At 44.6% G+C, this 22,339-nt stretch overlaps 1 protein-coding gene across 3 annotated transcripts in view; it reads right to left on the reverse strand.

The window, feature by feature from the left end:
- The window catches only part of PCMTD1 (protein-L-isoaspartate (D-aspartate) O-methyltransferase domain containing 1), a 91,547-nt gene that overhangs the window by 53,286 nt on the left and 15,922 nt on the right, over positions 1–22,339 (reverse strand). The window contains exon 1 of one of the 3 annotated variants that reach the window (XM_039524304.1): positions 10,168–10,254. The exons of the other annotated variants lie outside the window; for them this stretch is intronic. The gene's annotated coding sequence lies outside the window, so the exon portion shown is untranslated. Of the gene's footprint in view, positions 1–10,167; positions 10,255–22,339 lie in introns of those variants that run through there. 3 annotated transcript variants of the gene reach the window in all.

Raw genomic sequence — 22,339 nt, forward strand, 5'->3', positions numbered from 1 at the left:
CAGCATTCAGTAGACATAGGGTGACATTTAAAAGAGTCAAGAGACTATTTCCCCCCCTTTTCCTTCTGGGGGTGAGGGGGAAAGTAAATTGACGAACTATGCCCTGAACCACAGCAGACAATGTGTTTGACCCTACAGGCATTGGGAGCTCAGCCAAGAATGCAAATGCTTTTTGGAAACTGGAGGAACTGTGGGATAGCTTGAGTCCTCAGTCCCCTCTCCCTCCCTCCCTGAGCGTCCATTTGATTCTTTGTCTTTCCGTTACGCTTATCACGCAGCAGCGTGCTGAGTCCCTGCTGTGCCCTCTGTCTGGAGATTTTTTTAAAATGCTTTGGAATTTCGTCATCTGTAACGGAGCTCTGATAGAACAGATTTGTCTGCCCATACAGCGATCACATCCGTACGGTCCATGCTGGAGCTCTTTTTGGATTTGGGACTGCATCGCCACCCGTGCAGATCCAGAGCTCCACGCTGGGCAAGCAGGAAATGATATTCAAAAGTTCGCGGGGCTTTTCCTGTCTACCTGGCCAATGCATCTGAGTTCTGATTGCTGTCCAGAGCGGTCAGTGGTGCACTGTGGGATACCGCCCGGAGGCCAATACCGTCGATTTGCGGCCACACTAACCCTAATCCGATATGGTAATACCGATATTAGCACTACTCCTCTCGTTAGGGAGGAGTACAGAAACCGGTTTAAAGAGCCCATTATATCGATATAAAAGGCCTCTTAGTGTGGATGGGTGTGGCGTTAAATCAGTTTAACGCTCCTAAAACCGGTTTAAACGCGTAGTGTAGACCAGGCCTATCACTTGAAGTCCATTCCCATCCCAATAGCTCTTTTTGCTATTGAGAATGTATAACCTTTTTGGAACATACCAACTGAGCAAGTGCACTGGGAAACCAAAATCTCAGTGAGGCCCCTGCCCTTGGCTCTTGGTTTCGGCAAGTGATTCACTTTCCAAAGTACACTGAATCAGTCAAGGATTCTGTAATTATGTGAGATTGGAGTTAAGGTAGATGGAAGTGAAACCATTTCATCCAGAATCCCAAGCTCTTTTGTCTAAAACATGGAGTCCAGACATAATCTGAATACTTACTGCATGACATAGGTTGGGGGTGTGTGATGGGGTGGGGAGGAGGACAGATCTTAAGGAGCCCATGTTGATTGGGATGGGGAGCCCATCAGAATGTGCCCTCCTAGGACCAGGGGTAAAAAGCACATTTTGATGGCTTACGCACGCCCAGCAAAATATGCAGCCATATACGTGGACAAGCACAACCCCTCCATCACTTGTTCAAGCTTTCAGTCATGACTCTTGATGATGACTGGACAACTGGTGAAATGATATCACATCTTTTCCCAGCTAGATAGGATCTGAATATCTAATGTGAAAAACAAGCAGAGGACCCTTTATGGCATGAGAAGAAGGGAACACTTCAGGCATATTTAGATAAAAAAAGGCACTCTCAATAACTTTCCTTTTGTAGGGCACCATATATATATATATATATATATTTTAATTCAAATGTTTCAATAATTCTAATCAATACCAAATATCTCCTACTGGGCACTATCCACAGCACCCCTCTTCTTTTATTTTGGACAATTTTTGCTACAGAAAACTCAAAAAAGCACAATCTGCTTTCAGCCCTGCAGACCAGCTATTACACCTATAGATAGAAATTTGTCCCTACTCCAGTCCCCTTCGAGCCAGGTGCAATGGTATTGAGGAGCTGTAGGGAAAGCATAAGCTCCCACTGGGAAATACCGTTAGTGTAAGAGGCCCTTTGTCTTTGCACTGGTCTCATCCCCAGCACAGGTATAAATCTAGTCCTAAACATCCTGCTGCACTGATTGACAAACAGAGCCAACTGGAAGCTAAAAATGACAACCTGACTCTCATCTCACTTCCTTTACCAAAACAGTTGTGCCCATATTGCATTTTGAAGAAAGCTCATACCAAGCCATAAGAACTCTTACCTCAATTGTACAGACAGAATCTGTAACTGGAGGAAAATTTACATTTAGAGTCATTTAAAGTAATTTAAAGTTGAGAAAAATGTAGCAAAGCAGCAGGACAGGAAGGAAGGAGAAGCAGCCATTCTGTCCTTCTCTGATCAGTGATATTTTCAAGGTAATCAGAGAGCAGCAGGCCTCTTGTCCTCTTATCTCTGGCCAGAACTTTGGTCAGTCATTTTACTGATACGTTTAGTCTCTAAACAGCAATCCAAAACAATAAAAGTGGCAAGTGTTCTGGAACAGCTGATCCCCTCACCATTTATTTTATATTTTCCTTGTTAACTCACTCCAAGGGGTGGGGGAAAGGAAAGAATACTTTATTTCAAGGCTAATCCCTACACATGCTACGATAATCATCCATGCTCGGATATGAAAGACGACACAGGATATTCTCATCTGCTCCATCCCTTTCAGGCTGGGTAAAAAGGCTGAACAGCATACAAAGGACTCAAAGCTCCAGTTCCAGGTGCAAAAGGATTTTGCGCAGTGCAGACACAGTAGAAGACAACTGTATAGCTGCCCTGTGAGGACCTCCTCACAACACTTGACACAGGGGCACGTCAGAGGCAGAGACAGCATACAGCACAGCAGAGATTCTGGGCAGTACGTGACCCATAAACCAGCCTAGGAAAGCTGCCACAACTTACATGCACCCAGGTTTAAGTTACACCAGGGGCCTCTCCAGCACCCAAAAAAATTGAGGATCAGGAGGGCACAGATGGTTACTTAAAACCACTTTAGAACCTCCACCCCCCTTTCTCCTGAGCTGAGAGTTCAATTTTCACCTTTAAGAGGTGCAGACGAAATCACACTCACCATTTATTGGCATATTCAGTTGACACAAATACTACAACAAAATAGAGGGCTTTTACACTCATTTTCAATTTGTGTTCCTACACTTGATATTTTTATACTTATTTAGTATTTCAGTTCATTTGCAAATTTGACACCATCAGATCAGGATTAAACAAAGACTGTGAATGGCTAGCCAACTACAAAAGCAATTTCTCCTCCCTTGGTGTTCACACCTCAACTGCTAGAGGAGGGCCTCATCCTACCTGACTGAACTAACCTCATTATCTCCAGACTGATTCTGGGCTGCATATTTATACCTGCCTCTGGACATTTCCATTACATGCATCTGAGGAAGTGGGTATTCACTCACAAAAGCTTATGTTCCAATACATCTGTTAGTCTATAAGGTGCCACAGGACCCTTTGATGCTTTTTACAGATCCAGACTAACACAGCTACCCCTCTGATGCTATATAAAAATGTTTTTACAGATCTAATGGACTTGTAACTAATTTGATCAATTAGGATAGCGCAGAAGGTTTGCAGTTTACATTTAAAATCTCACTTTGTTATGTAACAGCTGTAATGGTGTAGTGACTAGTAACACTATACTAGTCAACCACTTAAACAAAAAAACCACTTGCCACTACCATAGGTATTCAGAATAACTTACCTTATGTTTGACATTAAAGGTATAGCCTATTCTGTGACATGAAACTCATTAGACTAGATTTACACAGCTGCCTGAATGCATCTCTTACTTTTATGGGCTGGCAAGCCTCCAATTGGAAGGTAACATACTGCTCACACTATCCAAAGCATCTTTCAGCTGCAAGTGTTAGGAATATTTCTGTATTGGCCAAATAGAAGGCAGACTCATGGTTCTATCTACATGCATGAATACTTGTATTTGGCTTCCAGGGAGAAATGCCTCTGATGTCTCAGTCAGTTTTCCAAAGTAGAGAGCCGCTACCTCTAAACTGTTTCCCCCCACCCTTAAAGTATTTGTTTCTTTTAGCATATTCCTGATTCAAGTTGACCAAATTTTGAAAATATATATATTTTTTTCCCATTCTTGTTCCTTGTTAGGATATATAATTCATTTTTGTTAGACATTAGCCTGTTCTGGAGCTCTACCTTTTATTGTTATTTTGAGACATCCCTTTATCACTCTGCCCTGTTGAGAATGCTGCAGAAATATAGTACTCTTTAAAGAAGAGAAAGATGATTAGCTTATCTATAATTAGTTTCTTTGCAGATATAAGACAAGATAGTTACTCAACTAGTGACCACTCTTCTGAGTTTGGAAAGATTTTTTAAGGATGTTTATCAGTTTCTCTGATTTTATTGTTGGGTATTTTAAGATGCCCACTTCATGAAAATTTAACTTCTCACTGACTTTTGTTAGGAGCTGTTGTTAGCTAGAATTCAGAAACTGGCTAGAATGTTCTAAGCACTGAGTGGACATTGGTGGTATATGCTGATAAAATGTAGAGCAAGGGTTGTAGTGATCTGCCTCATGCTCAAAGTACAAAACCCAAGAGTGAGAGAGTCCTGTGTGATATCTTCAAAGAAGAAGAAATAAAAATAATTAACTAAGTAGGGATACATTCTGCTCATCAAAAAAAGCCAACCTGCAATAAAAGAAACATTTACAGAACATCCTTATAGCAAAAGAACTAATTTATAATTAATGGCATCAGCCATACCTTTTACGAAGAAAGGGTGTTTTTGTGAATGGCAAAGTAAACCACAGCATTCATAAGAGGGCTCATTCCCAATTATATGTTTTACTATAAGTGGAATGGATTTGAAAAATGTGCATTTTTACCAATATTCTGATAAAGTAACTGGGAATAATTTAAACAAAATCAAATAATGTAGGCACACTCAATTCAGTTTAACTAAACTAATGGCTTAATTATGTTCAGACACATGAGAAGTTAAAAAAGAGGTGCTATAATACACAGAAAATAGACTATGAATGACAGAGAAAGTAACACATCAAGTTTCTAACCGTTATGTTTATTCATTTAGGGCTTGCATCATTTTAACGGTGCATGTACACTACTGATTCAAGCTCACCACTTCCACATAAATAAAATGAAAATACCACATTTACGAAGAATCCTTTGCACACCCCCCAAAAGACACACTACTTGCAACACTGTTAAATTCTCCAAAAGTGAGACACTCCACCAATTTTATTTACTTTGTTATTTTAGATAAAGAACAGTGTTTATTATTAGATGACAAAGAAGTTAGGACAGATTATGCTAAGTACCTTCACTCACATACTGCTACTCAAGATATGGGAAATCCTTCATGTACAGTCCAGCCAGCCTTCATCCGCTCTGTACACTGGCTTCACACAGAATTTCAAATTATGTTCAATGTCTCAGTCCTTATCTTCAAAGTGAACATCTTTCTGGGATATATTAGCAGGAGTATTATAAGCAAGACACGAGAAGTAATTCTTCCACTCTACTCTGCGCTGATTAGACCTCAACTGGAGTATTGTGTCCAGTTCTGGGTGCCACATTTCAGGAAAGATTTGGACCAATTGGAGAAAGTCAGAGAAGAGCAACAAAAATGATTAAAGGTCTAGAAAACATGAGCTGTGAGGGAAGATTGAAAAAAATGGGTTTGTTTATTCTGGAAAAAGAGAAGACTGAAACGGGAGATAATAGTTTTCAAGTACATAAAAGGCTGTTACAAGGAGGAGGGAGAAAAATTGTTCTTCTTAACCACTGGGGATAGGACAAGAAGCAATGGGTTTAAATTGCAGCAAGGGAGGTTTAGGTTGGATATTAGCAAAAACTTCCTGTCACTGTGGTTAAGCACAGGAATAAGTTGCCAAGGGAGGTTGTGGAATCTCCATGATTGGAGATTTTTTAAGAGCAGATTAGACAAACACCTATCAAGGATGGTCTAGATAATACTTAGTCCTGCCATAAATGCAGGGGACTGGACTAGATGACCTCTCAAGATCGCTTTCAGTTCTACAATTCTATGACCTGGAAATAGGCTATCTAAATGATCATCTAAAGTTCCAGGACAAAGATAGTGGTTGATAACTATACTTCTCTGGCACAATGGAATATTCAATAGGAGTAAAATTCATTTGCACAGGAGACAGACCATTCACTGGGGCCAAGGCCTAAGAACTAACTCAAGGCCTAAGATCATCACAAACCTCACTGCTTTTTGTTCTGGGTGTAAGGTTCATTTCTTTGACTTTGCCATCTCCAACATACTACTCCTGGGGGGAATTCTGTGCCACAGTGCAACCACAGAATTAATGTCCCCTGCAGATTTTACTCTTTCTCTGCAGAATAATTGATTCATAGGCAGTGGTCTTGAACAGGGGCACATCTGGTTTGGGTGTTGGAAGCAGCCAGGAAAAGATATATATCGCCGTTTTGAGGGGTGATGCAGGGCATGCATGCACGACTTTGTCCCTCTTGCAATGCACCCAGAGCCAGGGAAGGGCAGGGTTAGGGACATCCCAGCCAGTGGTTCCCAACTTGTGCAGGGCTCGAACTGCTAGTCCCAGGTGGGCTGGGGGGTGGGAGGGAAATGAGACTTCCTCTTCCCCTGCCTGGGCCATTCCTGGAGCTGGGTCAGAGCCACCCCTGGAAACCTCCCCTAGCTACAAGAAGCTTGCTGCCCCCATCACTCCCCAGCTACAGGGGGAGGGGGTCACTGTGCAAGGAGCTGCCTCCCTACCCCCACCCCCGGCCACCCAACCTCTGTGCATCCAGAACCTTCCCACCCCCAGACTCCCCGACCAAGTACCACACCCTGCATCTGGACCCCCACCTCCCAACCACCCCCAACTGACCCTCTACCGGACCCTGCCGAGCCCCACCCCACAGAATCTCAACAAGCTTCACCCAGATCCCCACCCCACCAAGCCCCATTTCCCCCAGCACCTGAACCCCCGCTGGACCCCTGCACCCAGACCCCTCTGCCAAACGCCATCCCTTCACCCTGCTGAGCCCCAACCACCTTCACCTGGGACCTCCGGAATAGTCCCATACCTCCTGCCAGAGCCGGCTTTAATGAGTGCGGGGCCCAATTTGTACTCACCTGGCAGTGCTCCGGGTCTGTGGCAGCACTTCGGCAGTGGGTCCTTCATTCGCTCCGGGTCTTCCGCGGCACTCAAGGACCCGCCGCCGAAATGTCACCGAAGAAGTGAAGGGCCCGCCACCAAAATGCTGCCAAAGACCCCCGGAGTGCCACCGGGTGAGTAAAAAATTAAAAGGGCGCTGGCTCGGGGCCCTCTTACGTGCCGGCCCAGGGCCCGATTCAGGGGAATCGGGCCAATCGGCCTATAGCCAGCCCTACCTCCTGTACTCAGAACTCCCCAATGAGCTCCTGTGCATAAAGATCCTCACCTCGAGGCACCTTCATCCTGACTGCCCCACACAGAACACTCTCACTCCATACCTGGGATCTCCCACACACTTGGATCCTGCTGGGCTGAGCCAGCTTGCTCCACGCCTGGATCAGGGAGCATGTCTAGACATGCGTGCTTGCTATCATGGTGTGCCCAGCACAGAGGGGCAGGCCCTGCCCTTACGTTTTGTCCCTAGGAGAGGGGGGTTGGAGTGTGATCTCCCACTTCTGTGCAACCAGTGGCCTGTGCTCCCCACTGCCATGCTGGAGCATCCACTCCCATTGCCCTTCTAATCTACTGTCTGGAACAGTTTCAGTTCTAGTACATTGACTGTACAGTGACGTTCTGAGTACTTCTTAGCCATGCTATTCACTAAGGCCCCAATCTGGCAAATCATTAGTTTCAATGGGGATATTCAGATGCTGAACTTCATGCACATATTTAAGTGGTGTGCCAGATCATGGCATAATTTCACTCCTAAGGATGTGCTGCCCTTTAGAGTATGTCTACACAGCAAAGAAAAACCCGCAGCTGGCCAACGCCAGCCAACTTGGGCTTGCAGGGCTTGGGCGGCAGGGCTGTTTCATCGCTGTGGACTAGAGCTGGAACTTAGACTCTAACACCATTAAGGGTGGAAGGGTCCCAGAGCTCCGGCTCTACTCTGAGCCTGGAAGTCTGCATAGCAATGAAACAGCCCCACAGCCTGAGCCCCACGCGACTGAGTTGTCTGGCATGGGCCAGCCACGGGTGTTTCTTTGCTGTATAGACATACCCTAAAAGTCTTCTGTGTTTGACATACATGGAAATATTACCATTGCCATCTACTCCGTGGAGCCTTAGCGGTGCTAATATGCCTAGTAAGGAATCTATTTGCCAAAAACTATTTCCTAATTCTTTTTTGTTGTCTGTATTGTTACATACTTGCTGACATATTTTGAAATAAATTACCAAAATAATTGAAAATGGAGTGATTATATAGTGTTATTTTGACAAATAAAATATGCAGAATTTTTAAAATTCTGCGCACAATATTTTAGGCCCAGAATTCCATCAGGAGTAATATACTCCTAGCAACATGTATATTCATATTATAAAAAAGACATTACCAAAACAAGACACTCCACAGCACATGCTTCTCCTTCTTGGGAGAGGATGAGAAATAAACATGTGACAGATGCCTAATCAGATTATTTAATGCACTACTGGGAGGTACTAGATACTGTAGTACAGCACGGCAGACTCCCGGGCTCACATACAGCCCCACTGATGTTAAAACTGATCGGTGTGTATGCACTTTTATATCCGCCTGGAGTCTTCTGCACCCAGAGTGTCTGCTCGAGCACACTCACTGCAGTCAGTTGGGCTCCACATGGCGTAAGGGACAACATGCAGGTGTAAGTGCATGCCCGGGCAGATCAGTTTGCAGAACTGGGGCTTAAGCTTGATCAATATAATTTTCAGGAGAACGTCAGGTGGGATTCCTCACTGAGCTAAGCATAAATGAGGAATCAAAGAGTACTTCTAGACTATGGGTAGAATTGTGGGCATCTTTTATGGCCTATGTAGCAGTTGTTTGCAGTTCCCTTACTGAGGTGTTTCATTTACCTATGGGAACTGGACAGAGGAAACTGTTGAATCATTTGCCTGACTGCCCGCACAGAGTACTGACGTTATTTTCTTTGAGCTAGAATTGGCACCGACGCCTTTCCAAGTAACTGTTTCCTGTCAAACTAGGTTTATTTTTCTTGTCTGAAATTCCACTACTCCTTTCCCTGCCACACGTAGAATAAGTTGAATGCTGAAGGTGGTGTTTGGCCCACATGCCTTCCATATGTTGTATACCTTGTCATTTTCAGGTGGAGCTGATGTGGAGTACATTTCCTGTCATGGAGAACTTACATGCACATATTACAACACAGTAACTCACAAGGGCTCCCTCAAGAGAACCTTATATAAGCAACTTATTACTTGGTTTTTCCATCTATAACAATCAGTTCTGGATGCATTTAAAAAAACACACAACCCACTATCCTATTATCCAAAATTAAAGTTTGGGTAGTCCAACTCTCTAAGCTTCAGAAAAAAATGCTGTATTCTTTCAACAATTTCTCATCTGATGTACTATGTAACAGTGGTTTCAATGCTTGCTGTTCTAAATGCTGAAAAAAAAAAGTCTAAACTATGCACTTCCAGACATCTCCATTTAAACAAAAGGATACATTCAAGACATTAGCATTAGTAAGTGTTAACTTTAAAAGAAAATAGGTACTCTAGAGTGCTTGTCCTCCTTGACAGAGAGGATACTGAATTACTTATTACAGCAGACAGAATACTGGCATCCATTACATAGAAATCTAAGAATATAGATCAAGAGAAGATGGTCTAGGGGATAGAATGGTTATTTACCCAACAGTAACTCTGGTTCTTTGTGATGTAGTCAGTATGGATCCCACGGTAAGTGAATGGCAAGCGGTACCCTCCCTTGGTAGTGGGAGTGAGGAGTTTCACCTTTATCAAATAGTGATTGAAGTACTAACCTGAATTTGGCATCTAACCTGCCTACTATGTGAAGGGCATAATATTTAACACAAGTCAGTGGGTTGCACCACATTGTAGCCTTGAAATCTCAGAGACTGGCACAGTCCTGAGGCAGGCAGAAGATGCTGCCTCTGAACATCAAGGCACACTTCCATCAAGGCAGAGAGAGATGGTCACCAGCCATCTGATACCAGGTGGAAATGCACTGTCTGATCCACTAAGATTATCTGAGACAAGATGGCTTGGCCTTTTCAGGGGTGGGATATATCTATGAAGAAGGGTGGAAGACAGCTTGAAGGGCTTAGAATTATAACATGTCCAGCGTATGTAGCTCTGCTCCAGGTGTTAAGTGCAGGCTTCAGGAAAAAGCTGGGTAAGGTAACATATTGGTTGCGATGGAATTCCAACACTACCTTCTAGATGAACTTCGGGTTTGGTCCCAATGCTACCTTGTCTCTAAGGAAGGATGTGTAACGCAGTCTGGCCAGAGCTTGGAGCTCACTGACTCTCCATGCTGAAATGACAACAAACAGAAAGACCATCTTGATGGTCAAGTGGTATACCAAGCAATCAGACAGTGGTTCAAAACAAAGACTCTGAGTTTTCAGACCATATTGAGGTCCTACATGAGATTCTGGTCTCTAACCAGTAAGTAAGAATTAAGTAGGCTCTTGAATTTTTATAACATGGGATGTAAGAACACAGTACGACTGTACCAGCGTGTGACACATGAATACTGCTGCAAGATGAACCTTGAGAGAGTTAAATGATAATCCAGTGTGTTTCAGGTACAGCATGTAGTTGAGGATCTTTGGTATCAGGGTCTCTACTGTGGCCAGATTGTATTGGGCTACCTACTTTAAAAATATATATATATTTTGAGACTACGTTTTCCAAATGGAAGGTTTTCTGCTTTGTAAGAGAATTTCCTGAAACTGTAAGGAACAGTCTCTGTCAGTAGCATTCAACCAACTTCCATGCCATCACATGCAATGACTGTGGTTCTGGGTGTAGCACATGACCTTGATTCTGAGCTATTATATGTGGGCATGTTGAGAGGTGCACAAGAGGCCACCTGCAATACACATGACAGCCAAAACTATATTAACCAGTAAGGGACTATCAGGATTATCGTAACCTTGCCCAGTTTGATCTTGGATTTTACCCTGGGGATGAGAACTGGCAGTCACATATAGGAGTCCTGGAGACCACAGAAGGAGAAAGGCTTCTGGCAATTGGCCTTGGCTCACACTCCTTCTGGAGCAGAATTTCAGGCATTTAATGTTGCCCTCTGTGGTTTATTTATTCAGCACATGCAATCCGATCAAGCCAAGCCACAGTGATCTTATTGATATTCAAGGCATGAACGCCTCCAGGAATTTGAGTAATTTTGTAGTCCTCAACAAGGTGTGGCATGGTTTGTGGGTGTCCATGTTGACATAATGGACTGTCTCTAAAATGTCCCCAAAATTCCACTGCAGCACACATTCCATGTCTGGTACTAAACCAGTTCAGAAGGCTCCATTGCATTCATGATAAATCAAACCCGGGTTGACTTTGAGTGGGATCCGAGACAAGATAATTTGTCACTTTCTCTGCAGACCATGAAGTTTGCCATACATTCTCTACCGTAAATCCCTCACCCAGTAAATTTATCCACAATGAGCAATGTGAGGGCAGACAACCATCAGGTAGATAAAACAAATCTTTAATTAATGGTAGGTGTGGGCAATTTTGTCACAAGCTTTGCTACACTTTCCTTTCTGCGAACACTGGGCAAAGTAATTTAGCAGAGAACGTGTAACCATGGTAGAGGAGTAGATTTAAGTGTGCCTAAAATAATATGCATGATGGAATTAAGTTGTATGTCGATCATCTTTGTGTGAGACGTGTGATCCCATCCTGGAATACAATACTCCACCTCTGAATAACACAGTGCCAAGGCTGAAGTTTGTAGCGTTTGGGTGTTGGCACCCCATGTCGTTCTGGCCAGCTTTCCAAGGAAGTTGCTGCGTGTTTTGATCTTAGTTGCTGTCTTTCTAAGACGGGCATGATATCAGAGTTCTATCCAATGTGATAGGCCCAGGCCAGTTGGGTACAGCAGAATAGCAGAAGGCAGATATACTGGACACTGGATTAACAGTTTTCTGTTCCCTGACTGACCAGAGCAGGGGCTGTTCCAGGCTAATGAGAACACCTGACTCTAATTAACCTGTAACGAGTCAGGTGAGGCCATTAAGCTAATGTGACCACCTGACTCTAATTAAGGCCCTGCTGATACTATAAAAAGGGCTCACTCCAGTCAGGAAGGAGAGCCAGGGAGCCAGAGGAAGTGCGGCTGAAGGGCTGGTTAGTGAAGACACCCTCAAACCATCGTTAAAGGAGCCCTAAGGTAAGGGTGAAGAAGGGAGAAGCAGGAGAGCTGTGGGGAAGTGGCCCAGGGAAATGTAGCAACTCTGGCAGTGAAAGGTTGGCTACCAACAACTGCTACCATTAGGGTCCCTGGGTCGGAACCCGGAGTAGAGGGCGGGCCCGGGTTCCCCCCAACCCACCACTACAGGAACATCTCCTGAAAGGGGAAGTCAGGCCCTGTCAGGACAGGAGGCTGAACAGAGACTGTGGGAGTTCTCTCACCAACCTCCTTGCAGCCTATAATGAAAAGGGCTCAGTAGACTGTAACCCTGGCCCTAGAGAGAGAAGGGCTACGTGGAGGGTCACAGTGAGCCACTGAGGCTAGTATAAACCGCCTAGAAGCGCAGGACCCACGGGAGCAAGGTCAGAGCTCTGCCACACCAATGTGATGCCTAGATATACTGGGTGTGAATCATGCTTTATTTGCTGACCATTGAGAACTATGTTCATCTCTCTGAAGTGGATGCAAGTGGAAAACACTTAACACTGTCTAATTTCCACTTGGTATCAGGCACCACCGATGACAATAATCGGCCATAGCTACCCGATCTGCATTCAGAACACTCTCAAGTATGTCAAAGGAGTGTGACTGACTGCCGATGCATATGTCCTCTACATAACCAAACTTGCAAGACCTGGTATATGATAGGTTATTTGAATATAAGTTCAATAATGTTGGAGATAATGATCCTTGCGGGAGGTTGTTCTTCTGGTGCCTCCAAGCACTTCTTGTATCACTAATGTGCACACAGAAATGGCAATTTCTCAAAAACAGAGCCATTGCATATACTAACCAACTTGGCATAATTCTAGACAATTTCATCCCTTCCAGAACACTAATAAGGTCCCACCTGGCAGCAGACAATCCTTCAACATTCAGCTGGAGGACCTTAAGTGCTAGATCTATGACTAGAAAAATCATCATCTGGAACTTGTTTGACCAGTTGGCCAAGATTTGTGGTAATCCTCAAATTAGAAATGCTAGATGGATCATCTGGTATTTTTAGACCACAGACAAGCTGAAACTGGGTATTTACAAGGGACATGTTGTGAATGTCAATCCACTGTCCCCTTCTTCCATGGTGAAGAGGTTTCTATTATGGGAGCCCCCACTGACAAAATATTGGCCCTATCACAGACTTCCTCAGTGACAATTTATGGCTGATTACCATGCATCATTGCTGACCCCTGGGAGGTGTAGAAACAACAGGGTTATCCCATGTTGATGACATCACATTCAAAGCTTGATGGCTTCTTGGTAGAAAGGTGACAACCAAGTGCCTCTTGGCTTGTTCATATAATGCATTTTGGACGTGTCTGTCAGGATTTGTACCGTAGAGTTCTGCAGAACAGGAAGGAAATGCTACAGAGGCCAGTATGATGGCTCTCAGCTCCAGAAGACTCACTGGCAGTTCTAGGTCATCCTGACAGCATGTTCCTTGCATCTGCATATGGTTCAGGTATGCATCCCAGCCTGTCCCTGAGGAGACTCTGATAAGCCTTTGGCATAGGTTAGATTAAGGAACCCCTTTTTGTACATTCATTGGATCAAGCCACCAAGTTAGCTCTCTCGCAGTACCTGAGGCAGGGCTAACTCTTATTCACAAGACGTCTGGACCGGGAGCCTATGGACCTCAGCCACAATTGTAACGTAATCTGGTAAGCAGCATCACAAATGTATATGCCAAAATGTTACCAAGGAGTAACAGACATGTACACTTTGTCATTTGACTTCATTTTAGGTAGTTTGCTGTCAACTGGAGACCAGAATCTGTCTTCTGGGACATGGGTTCTTGCAGACAGTGAACTCTATCAGCTGTGATTATGTGAGACATGATTTCTGGTAATTCACAAGGAGTCTTAAGTGACAGAGCAGCAAGAGGACATGTCTAAGGCTGCAGCAGTCTCGTATTGGGACCTGCTTCTGATCAGCTAATCATCCAGTTCAATATATGCGGATTTCCTATCTCCTTAATTGTGCTGCCACTACTATCAGGCATTTACTAATTATTTTTGGTGCTGTAATACAGAACTCTATTAGTAAAGGATAGGCCCCACTGTGCATCTTCAGTAGTGTTGGCCAGATGGATAGCTCTATGGAAATCTGCCTTCTGCAAGCTGAGAGCATGCATAGGAATACAGAACGGGTCATTTGGTATTGGCCAGTCTGGTGCCATTCCTGAGAAGACCATGGTAGCTGAGACCTATTAGGAAAGCTGGCAGGTCCTTCTGTGCTGCTGACCACTGCTCTCAGAGGAGAGGGTTTGCTGCTGGAAAGAAGTGAGAACATATGACCCTGTGACAGCAAGAGGGAATAAAACTCCTTAGGGCAGTTACAACATATGTGATACTGGGGCCTGTACTAGTAGGTGCTCTGGCACAATGCCTGTCCCGGTTCTCTGAGGAGCACGTCATCCACAGTAGGCCTCAACATAGAGATGTGCCACCAGAGCAGTCTGTCTCTCTCATGGGCTGCTCCTTACCACCAGTCCTCACCACTGTGCAGGTTTTGGTGGTTTTATTTCTAGAGGCTTTACATGGTTTGTCCTTATGGAAGGACACTGACCTACTCCTGGAGTTGTTGCCTCTATACCCGGAGCACTTCCTATCAGTGCTGGACTTTGGTACCAGCATTGTTGGTGCCAGCTTCAGTGCCAATGATGCTGGTATCTGCTTCAGCGCTGGAGGTGTCAGTCCTTTCTTCGCGCCATCTGCTCAGTGCTGATCTTCGGCGTCACTTGCCTGCTAGATAAAGCGTTGGACAATCCTGGCTTGCCCACTAGCAGAACTCTGGAGCTTGTCTCCTCAGGGTCTGATAAGACCTTCATGAATTGTTCCAGAAGACAAAGCTTCAGACTCATATCTCAACTTCTGTGTTCTTGTGGAGAAATATCTACTCAACATATATGTGACTCCTAAACAGCAGAGATACCTGCAGTGTCTATATTTCAGGTGAACTAGCCCACTGAATGATTGGCAGAGCTTGAAGTCCACAGGTTTTGACTCCACCCTGTTAAGAAGCCCTATACAGGGGGATTTAACCAACAACATTTAATCCAGACAGGTTGATACACATTATGGCAGTTAAATGAATGTTGTGAAGGTGGGAAGAGGGAACTGAAGGAGAGGGGGTGTCACCCCACCCCTTTGTACTCGTGCAGGAGCATGAGGACACAGAGGGCATATACATGGCATGGATACAACAGTGCTATTAAAAAAAACCTCTGGTATCATTCTCATGAGGCACATGCACTGGGGTCCAAACTGACGTGTTCAAAGGAAGTGTTATTTTCTTGGTTTACAAAAGTGTTAGTGTCGTTAGCTGATAAAATCTGAACCTCTACTAAAAATATATTATATAACAACTTTATCAACCCAATGGATGAAAAAAAACTATAATAATAATAATTTCAATAATAGAAATTTTGAAAGTTAAGGCTATTTTTTTCTCCTTATTCCACTTTGCCCGTTTTTATGGTTCTATCAATTTAGCATTTAAAGACAGAAAGAGCATCATTCAAAAGCATTTTAGCTTATTAAGCTTAACTGTCTTTGCTGATGGAACAAGTTTAATAGGAGATTTCTAAGATACCATAAGCTGCACTAAGGAAGCGTAACACTTTAAACAGTGATGAATAGTTTATATTTCCTTTAGCACATGTTTAAACATGGATATTAACAAGCAGCTCAATTATCCACAATCAATATTTAATAGAAGTCAAATTCACCCCAAGGAGAGGGCCAGCACAAGGCCCATACACAACTTATGTTCCTGGTAAGCCCTATATTGAACTGACCCTCTTCAACAGCATCATTTTCATCCTAGAGGAATATTCTATTTGCACTTGCAGCACTATGCTGTAGAAGAGATTCACAAACCACTGATAATTTGTAGAGCATTTGCGGATGACTTGCAGTGAGCAGGATAGTCACATGACTGTGGTTTCTCTTCGTTACCATCTCTGAGAAAGATTAGATGAGTAGGTGAAGAAATGAGGACCAAAACTAGACAACACTTATCTTTTCCAAAAACATACAACTCACTTATTGCATTAAACAGCTAAAAATGCAATCTTGTTTTCCACATAAGCCGTTTGTGTAGATACATTAGGGCAAACTGACAAAAAGCTGACCCATATGATTCTGAGTGAATCAAGAGGTGAACTATTCCATTAATCAGTCCATGCTTTGAAAAGTTTGTGATTACTTGTTTCATATAACTGGAACTTTAGCATTTCAAATAAGTGTCACTTCCAGCCCTAACAAAACACAAAATTGGCTAGATATTACTTGCAGAATGACAAAAGGGGAAAATCATTAACCATGATGACATTTCAGGAGTCATAATTAGACTTTAAAATTTAACACCCCATTAAGATGAACAGGTAAACTCATTTCATGCTATTATTTCAATATGTCATAAGTCTAAGAAACGACAGCTACACATGGGTTTACATTAAGTATAAAAAAATAAAGTCACCCTCCCCCCCTTCCATGAAACACTCATTTTCAGAAAATACAACAAAATGCAGGTTATCTTTACATCAAAGAATTTATATTTTTATTGTTGAAACCAGTCTGAAGTAGTATTATGGTCCACCATTGTACACCTTATATTTTTCAAAGTTTTCACAGAGCTCAGATTCAAGACACCTGCATATAAACCAACTATCATATAGATAAAATAGAGTATTTACCATGTCTTAAGAAATATTACACAAACATGATGCACAAGAAATGGAGCTGGCATAAACCCAGGTATTGTGGAGATGTGTTAAGAGTCATACTTTACTCAGGATTAGGATATTACACAGATTAAAGCGATCACAGCTAAAAGTGCACACCTAGCCTTTTATATATGACAATCAATACTTTTGAGCATGACTTAAGGTTTCTTCATGCCATAACTGCTGCAGCAAAAGAATATACAAGCGAGGTCAAGGCTAAAAATAGCAGATGGCTACATTCTTGACATTTGAAACCTCATCCTAGAGCTATGTATTTAATACAGATTGTTGGTCTCTACAAGAATACAAGAATGCACAGTCAAGTCTTTCTCTGTTTAAAAAAAATAAGGATATGGGCCTAGTATACTAAGGGGCTGATTCTTCAAATACCAATTAGAGTGCTTCAGTAAGACTCTATGGTAGTAGGCAATAAGCTTGCAATGTGGATAGCTCTTAGCTTGAGGCACATGGCAAATCCTATCTGGTGTTTATCTTAAAGGCTTAGAGCCTGGAGGCATAGTAAGCCCTGTGCAGAGGCTCAGGGCTGTGGCGCAGGCGGGGAGAGGTGCCTCTCCCCCAGCATGGACTTGTTGTGGCTGGGGGGAGAGGCACCCCTCCCGCAACTGAAGTGTCATGGCCAGGGGGAGGAGCCCCCTCCCTCAGCCCAGCCCGGCCAGAGGTGCCACGGCCAGGGAGAGGCGCCTCTCCCTTGGCCCTGAGCTGCTGCGGTGAGAGAGGGCTGGGGGGGGGGGAAGAGTCCTTTGTCCCCCCTCGCAGCCCCAGGGCAGCCTGCACCCCAAACCCCTCAGCCCTGGCCCAACCCCAGAGCCCTCACCCCCCACACCCCAACTTTCTGCCCCAGCCCTGAGCCCTCTCCCGCACCCCAAACCCCTCATCCCAGGCCCCACTCCAGAGCCCTCACCCACCCACTCCCCAACCCTCTACCCCGGCCCTGAGCCCCCTCCCACACTCCAAACCCCTCGGCCCAACCTCCACCACATGAATTTTGTTTTGTGCACCAATATGGAGGTGATGTGTGTCACAACAAAATTCATTCCACACATTGATGTAATAAATTAGAGGGAACGCTGATCAAGTCCCATTAAGATAGCTCTGGCTCCCCTGCAAATCCAACCCCCTTTTCTAAGAAAGGTGCTTATTGTCTAATTCACATTTAAAAAGGGCGTCACCCCAAGCCTCCCCTCAATTTTCTCAAACTTGGGCTCAAGAGTCTGTGCTTTCATAAATATATTTCTTAACCTTCGGTTGCAAAGCAAACTAGACAAAAGGGAACCAAAGTAAGTAGATGCAATGATTTCTAAGCAAATATGCACATAGCCTGAAATAATAACCAGGCGGGAAATAGTACATTTATTTAAATGAGATGTTCAACTCATCAGCTTAACAGTGAGAATTTAAAGGTCAGCCCCATTTCCACTGTTAGCCAACACATGCAAGAAAAATGACAGATGATTTTATTATGAAGACATGCACAATTGACTAAGTTGCATCTCATTTTGACAGCATGGGAAAATATAAGCACTCATTTATTCTCTCCACACTTAAAGAGGAAACCACAGAAATAACTGGTAAACTACTTAAAGGGACATTTGGAAAGCGACACATCAACTGTAATGAAGTCAAATTTCAAGAAGTGGTTCAAGTAGCTTCAGTTACAACACCAGCTCCTCCACTTCCACTTTTAAATGTTCTCTCTTCCTGCTGTGCAAAAGCCCCACACAAACATAAGGAAACATTCACCATACAAAGGAGCAAAACTGACTACTGAAAGCACTGTCAAATTGACAGACTAAATGTTATTAGCAAGTAAAACAAAATGTATTTCTTATAATCTTAGAAGACAGAAGTGCTATTTTTGAATTGATTCTGTCACTTTAAATCACACTTTTTGGAGGATAACTAGTGACTTCTACCAGGTAAGGGGTTAAAGGTTTTAGGCATAAGAGTTTGGATCAAAACGTCAAAAACATCAATGTGCTATGTGCACAAATGATTAAATATGTACATGCAAACTATTTAAGCACAAATGGCTTTTTGCACATGTGCACAGTATCTTGTGCATACACAAGTAATTATATACACAGAATTGTGCATGCACAAATGGATGCTAAGGTAGGACTCTTAAATTTGGCCCTCAGATTGATTCAGATGTAATTCTAAAATGGATGACTTCATAACTCAGGGATCAGCAAACCTTTGGCATGCGGCCGGTTTGTTTACCTGCCGCGTCCACAGTTTCAGCCAATCTCAGCTCCCACTGGCCACGGTTCGCTGCTCCAGGCCACTGGGGGCTGCAGGAAGCGGCGCGGGCTGAGGGATGTGCTGACCACTGCTTCCCACCGCAAGCCTCAGCAGCCCAGCTCTGCCAAGCCTGATGCTTCTGGCAAGTACTCATTCTGCAGAGGGGTGCCTGTGGAAAAGTTTATTTATGCACACCAGGATCTCCCATGAATCCTCCATAGAGATCTCTAGGAAACTTTCCTGGAGGTAATCAGCAATCCTCTGCCAAAGGTTTTTGGGAAGGCTGCTGTCTTTCCACATGGTAGGAAACTTTGCCATGCCATTCAGCAATTACTTCAGCAAGCACCATAATAGAAAGATGTTACTTGTTTGCATCAAGAGTGTTAATGCACTGATAACACATCTGTCTATGATTTCTTTAGCAGCTGCAGATGTGCCCTTGATGTTCTCCCACACACCGGGCGAACACATCACTTAGATAAGGAAAAGAAACTAGAGGAGTAAGACAGACATGTACAAGGAGGTTCTGCAGTCGTCAGTTGCTTCAGATTGTGAGCAGAAAGCAAGGAGGGAGGCAATCAGTGAGAAATTGGGAAGGGATAGTCAGGATAGGAGATGGAGCAGAAAAAGATGATAATGCTGCTGAGATAGCAAACAGACATGTTGCAGTCCCTGTCTGAACACGTCCCCCTCACATTCCTTGTTTCCTCAGGGATCTCAGCAGTACCCCAGGCACTCCACCTCGTTTGACAATTTGCAGAATGACAGCTGGACATACAACCAGCTGCAAGATCCTCATTGGCAACTGTGCTTGTGAATTTCCTGTTCTTTCCCCTTTAAAGATACTTTTCTCCGTATGTAGGAAGTTCAGGTTACCAACACATAATTATGATTCCGTGGGTGTGAAATAAAACTGAACTTATGGAAAGTGAATGAATCTTTATTATTCTCCAACATATGGTGACTACTGTTAACATTCAGAGATAGTACCAGTAGGTGCATTTGCAGTGTCACAGCAGCACACACACAGTAATCATTACAAGGTTCCTACCATGGTGCAAAAAAAATAATAATAATAATAATAATAATAAAAAAAAAAAAGCCTGGCTAAACAAACACAAATTACTGTGGCCCATTGTTAAAATGCTCCTTCAAAGCCTCCCTGATCCAAATAGCTCCCATTGGGCCCATCTTACAGTTCTAATATCTGGCCATTCAAAAGCAGCAGACAGCCACTCCACTTCCACACACTACCCCAGGGAAAACTTCTCCCCCTTTGATTCATATATATTATGAAGGGCACAACTGGCAGCTATAACCATGGGAATATTTTCCTCACTAAGGTCTAACCTCCTGAGGAGGCAACGGCAGTGCCCCTTTAAGTGGCCAAAGGCACATTCAACAGCTGAGCATGTGGTTGAAGTGCTCCTTGCTGCTGTCACGGTGGCCAGTGTAAGGCTTCATAAGCCACAGGAGGAGGGTCTCTCAGAATCACTATTGGAATGTCCACATCCCCAGCGGTAATCCTCTGGTCTGGAAAGAAAGTCCCTGCTTGCAGCTTTCTGTACAGGCCCGTGTTCCTAAAGATGTGTACATCATGTACCTTCCCTGACAAGCCTACGTTGATGTCGGTGAAACAACTCCAGTGATCCAAGGGAGTTTGCAATACCATAGAAAAAAGAAGCCCTTTCTGTTTATGTACTCCATCACAACGTGGTCTGGGCCAAAATGGGGATAAACATGCCATCTATCGCCCCTCTGCAGTTATGGAATCCCATTGCTTCAAAAACATCCACTATTTCACGCAAATTGCCCAGAGTTACAGTCGTTCATAACAGGAGGTAATTAATGCTTGCATCACAGTAACCTCCAGGGTGTTTTTCTCCACTCCAAACTGATTCTTGACTTGATCGATAGCAGTCTGGCATTGCCAGCTTCCCTACAATGATTGCCACTAGCTTCTCCACAGTTAGTGCTGCTCTCATTTTGGTGTCCCTGTGTCATAGGGCTGAGGTGAGCTCCACACACAGTTTCAGGAAGGTGGCTTTGTGGAACCAAAAGTTCTGCAGCCAATGCTCATTATCCCATAATGATGCAATCCCACCACTCAGTGCTTGTTTTGAGCCCAGAACCAACAATCCATGGAATGCTCTAGGAAGCCTATGTAATGATGAAATGGAGAAAGAATGCATAATGGGACACTGTGCCTGCCCCCATGAGGCATTGCAACGCTTTCCAATACACACTGTAGCAGATGGTGACCAATTGCACAGTGGGATAGCTACCTACGGTGCACTGCTTTCTGTGTCTATGCAAGAGCTGCTAACGTGGATGTGCTCTGCCGACACAAGGGCTGTAGTATGGATATGCACTAGCTGTTTAATTAAGAGTGGTGGCTGTAAGTCATTGTAACTTAAGTCGACTTAATTTTGTAGTGTAGTATTCCCCAAGAACTGATGGCAAGTGGTACATTTATTGCACCCGAAAGGCAGTGGTGAGCTGCAGCCGGTTCGCACCGGATCGCGCGAACCGGTTGTTAAATTTAGAAGCCCCCTTTAGAACCGGTTGTTCCTGGAGGGACAACTAGTTCCAAAAGGGCTTTTAAATTTAACTAAAGCTCTAGCTGCTCCCTACCCTTCCCCCAGCCCCAACTCACCTCACTCCGCCTCCTCTGCTGAAGCTCCTCCGGCTTCTCCTCCCCCTCCCCAGCTTCCCGCGAATCAGCTGTTCGCGCAGGAAGCTGGGAGGGCTGAGAAGCAAGCAGCGCTTCCACCAGGTGAGCTGGGGCCGGGGGTGCCAGCGGGAGGAGGGCTCCAGGCGGTGCGCCACTCGGCGAGGTCGTAGCGAGACTCTGGGGTCGGGCAGCTGGGCTCCTGCCCCAAGGGTCCAGCTGCGACCTCGGCCAGGCGGCACGAATCCTGCCCGGTTCCTGGCCGGGCGGCGCCGTTCCTGCCCGGGTCCGGGCCGCGCAGTTCCTGGCCGGGTCCGGCTGGGCGGCGCGGTGGGAGGAGAAGCCGGGGGGAAGATTCCTGCAGGTGAGCTGGGGCAGGGTGGGGCGCGATGAGGACTCCAGGCACCGCCCAGCCCTGCTCCAGCCACTGACCGGCCCCAACTCCGGCCGCACGGCGCGGCTCCGACCCCGGCCCCAACCCCGGCAGGGGTAAGAGGCCAGGGCCAGGGCCGG

The sequence above is a fragment of the Mauremys reevesii genome, linkage group 2 (genome assembly GCF_016161935.1).
Source record: "Mauremys reevesii isolate NIE-2019 linkage group 2, ASM1616193v1, whole genome shotgun sequence".
Taxonomy (NCBI): Eukaryota; Metazoa; Chordata; order Testudines; family Geoemydidae; genus Mauremys; species Mauremys reevesii.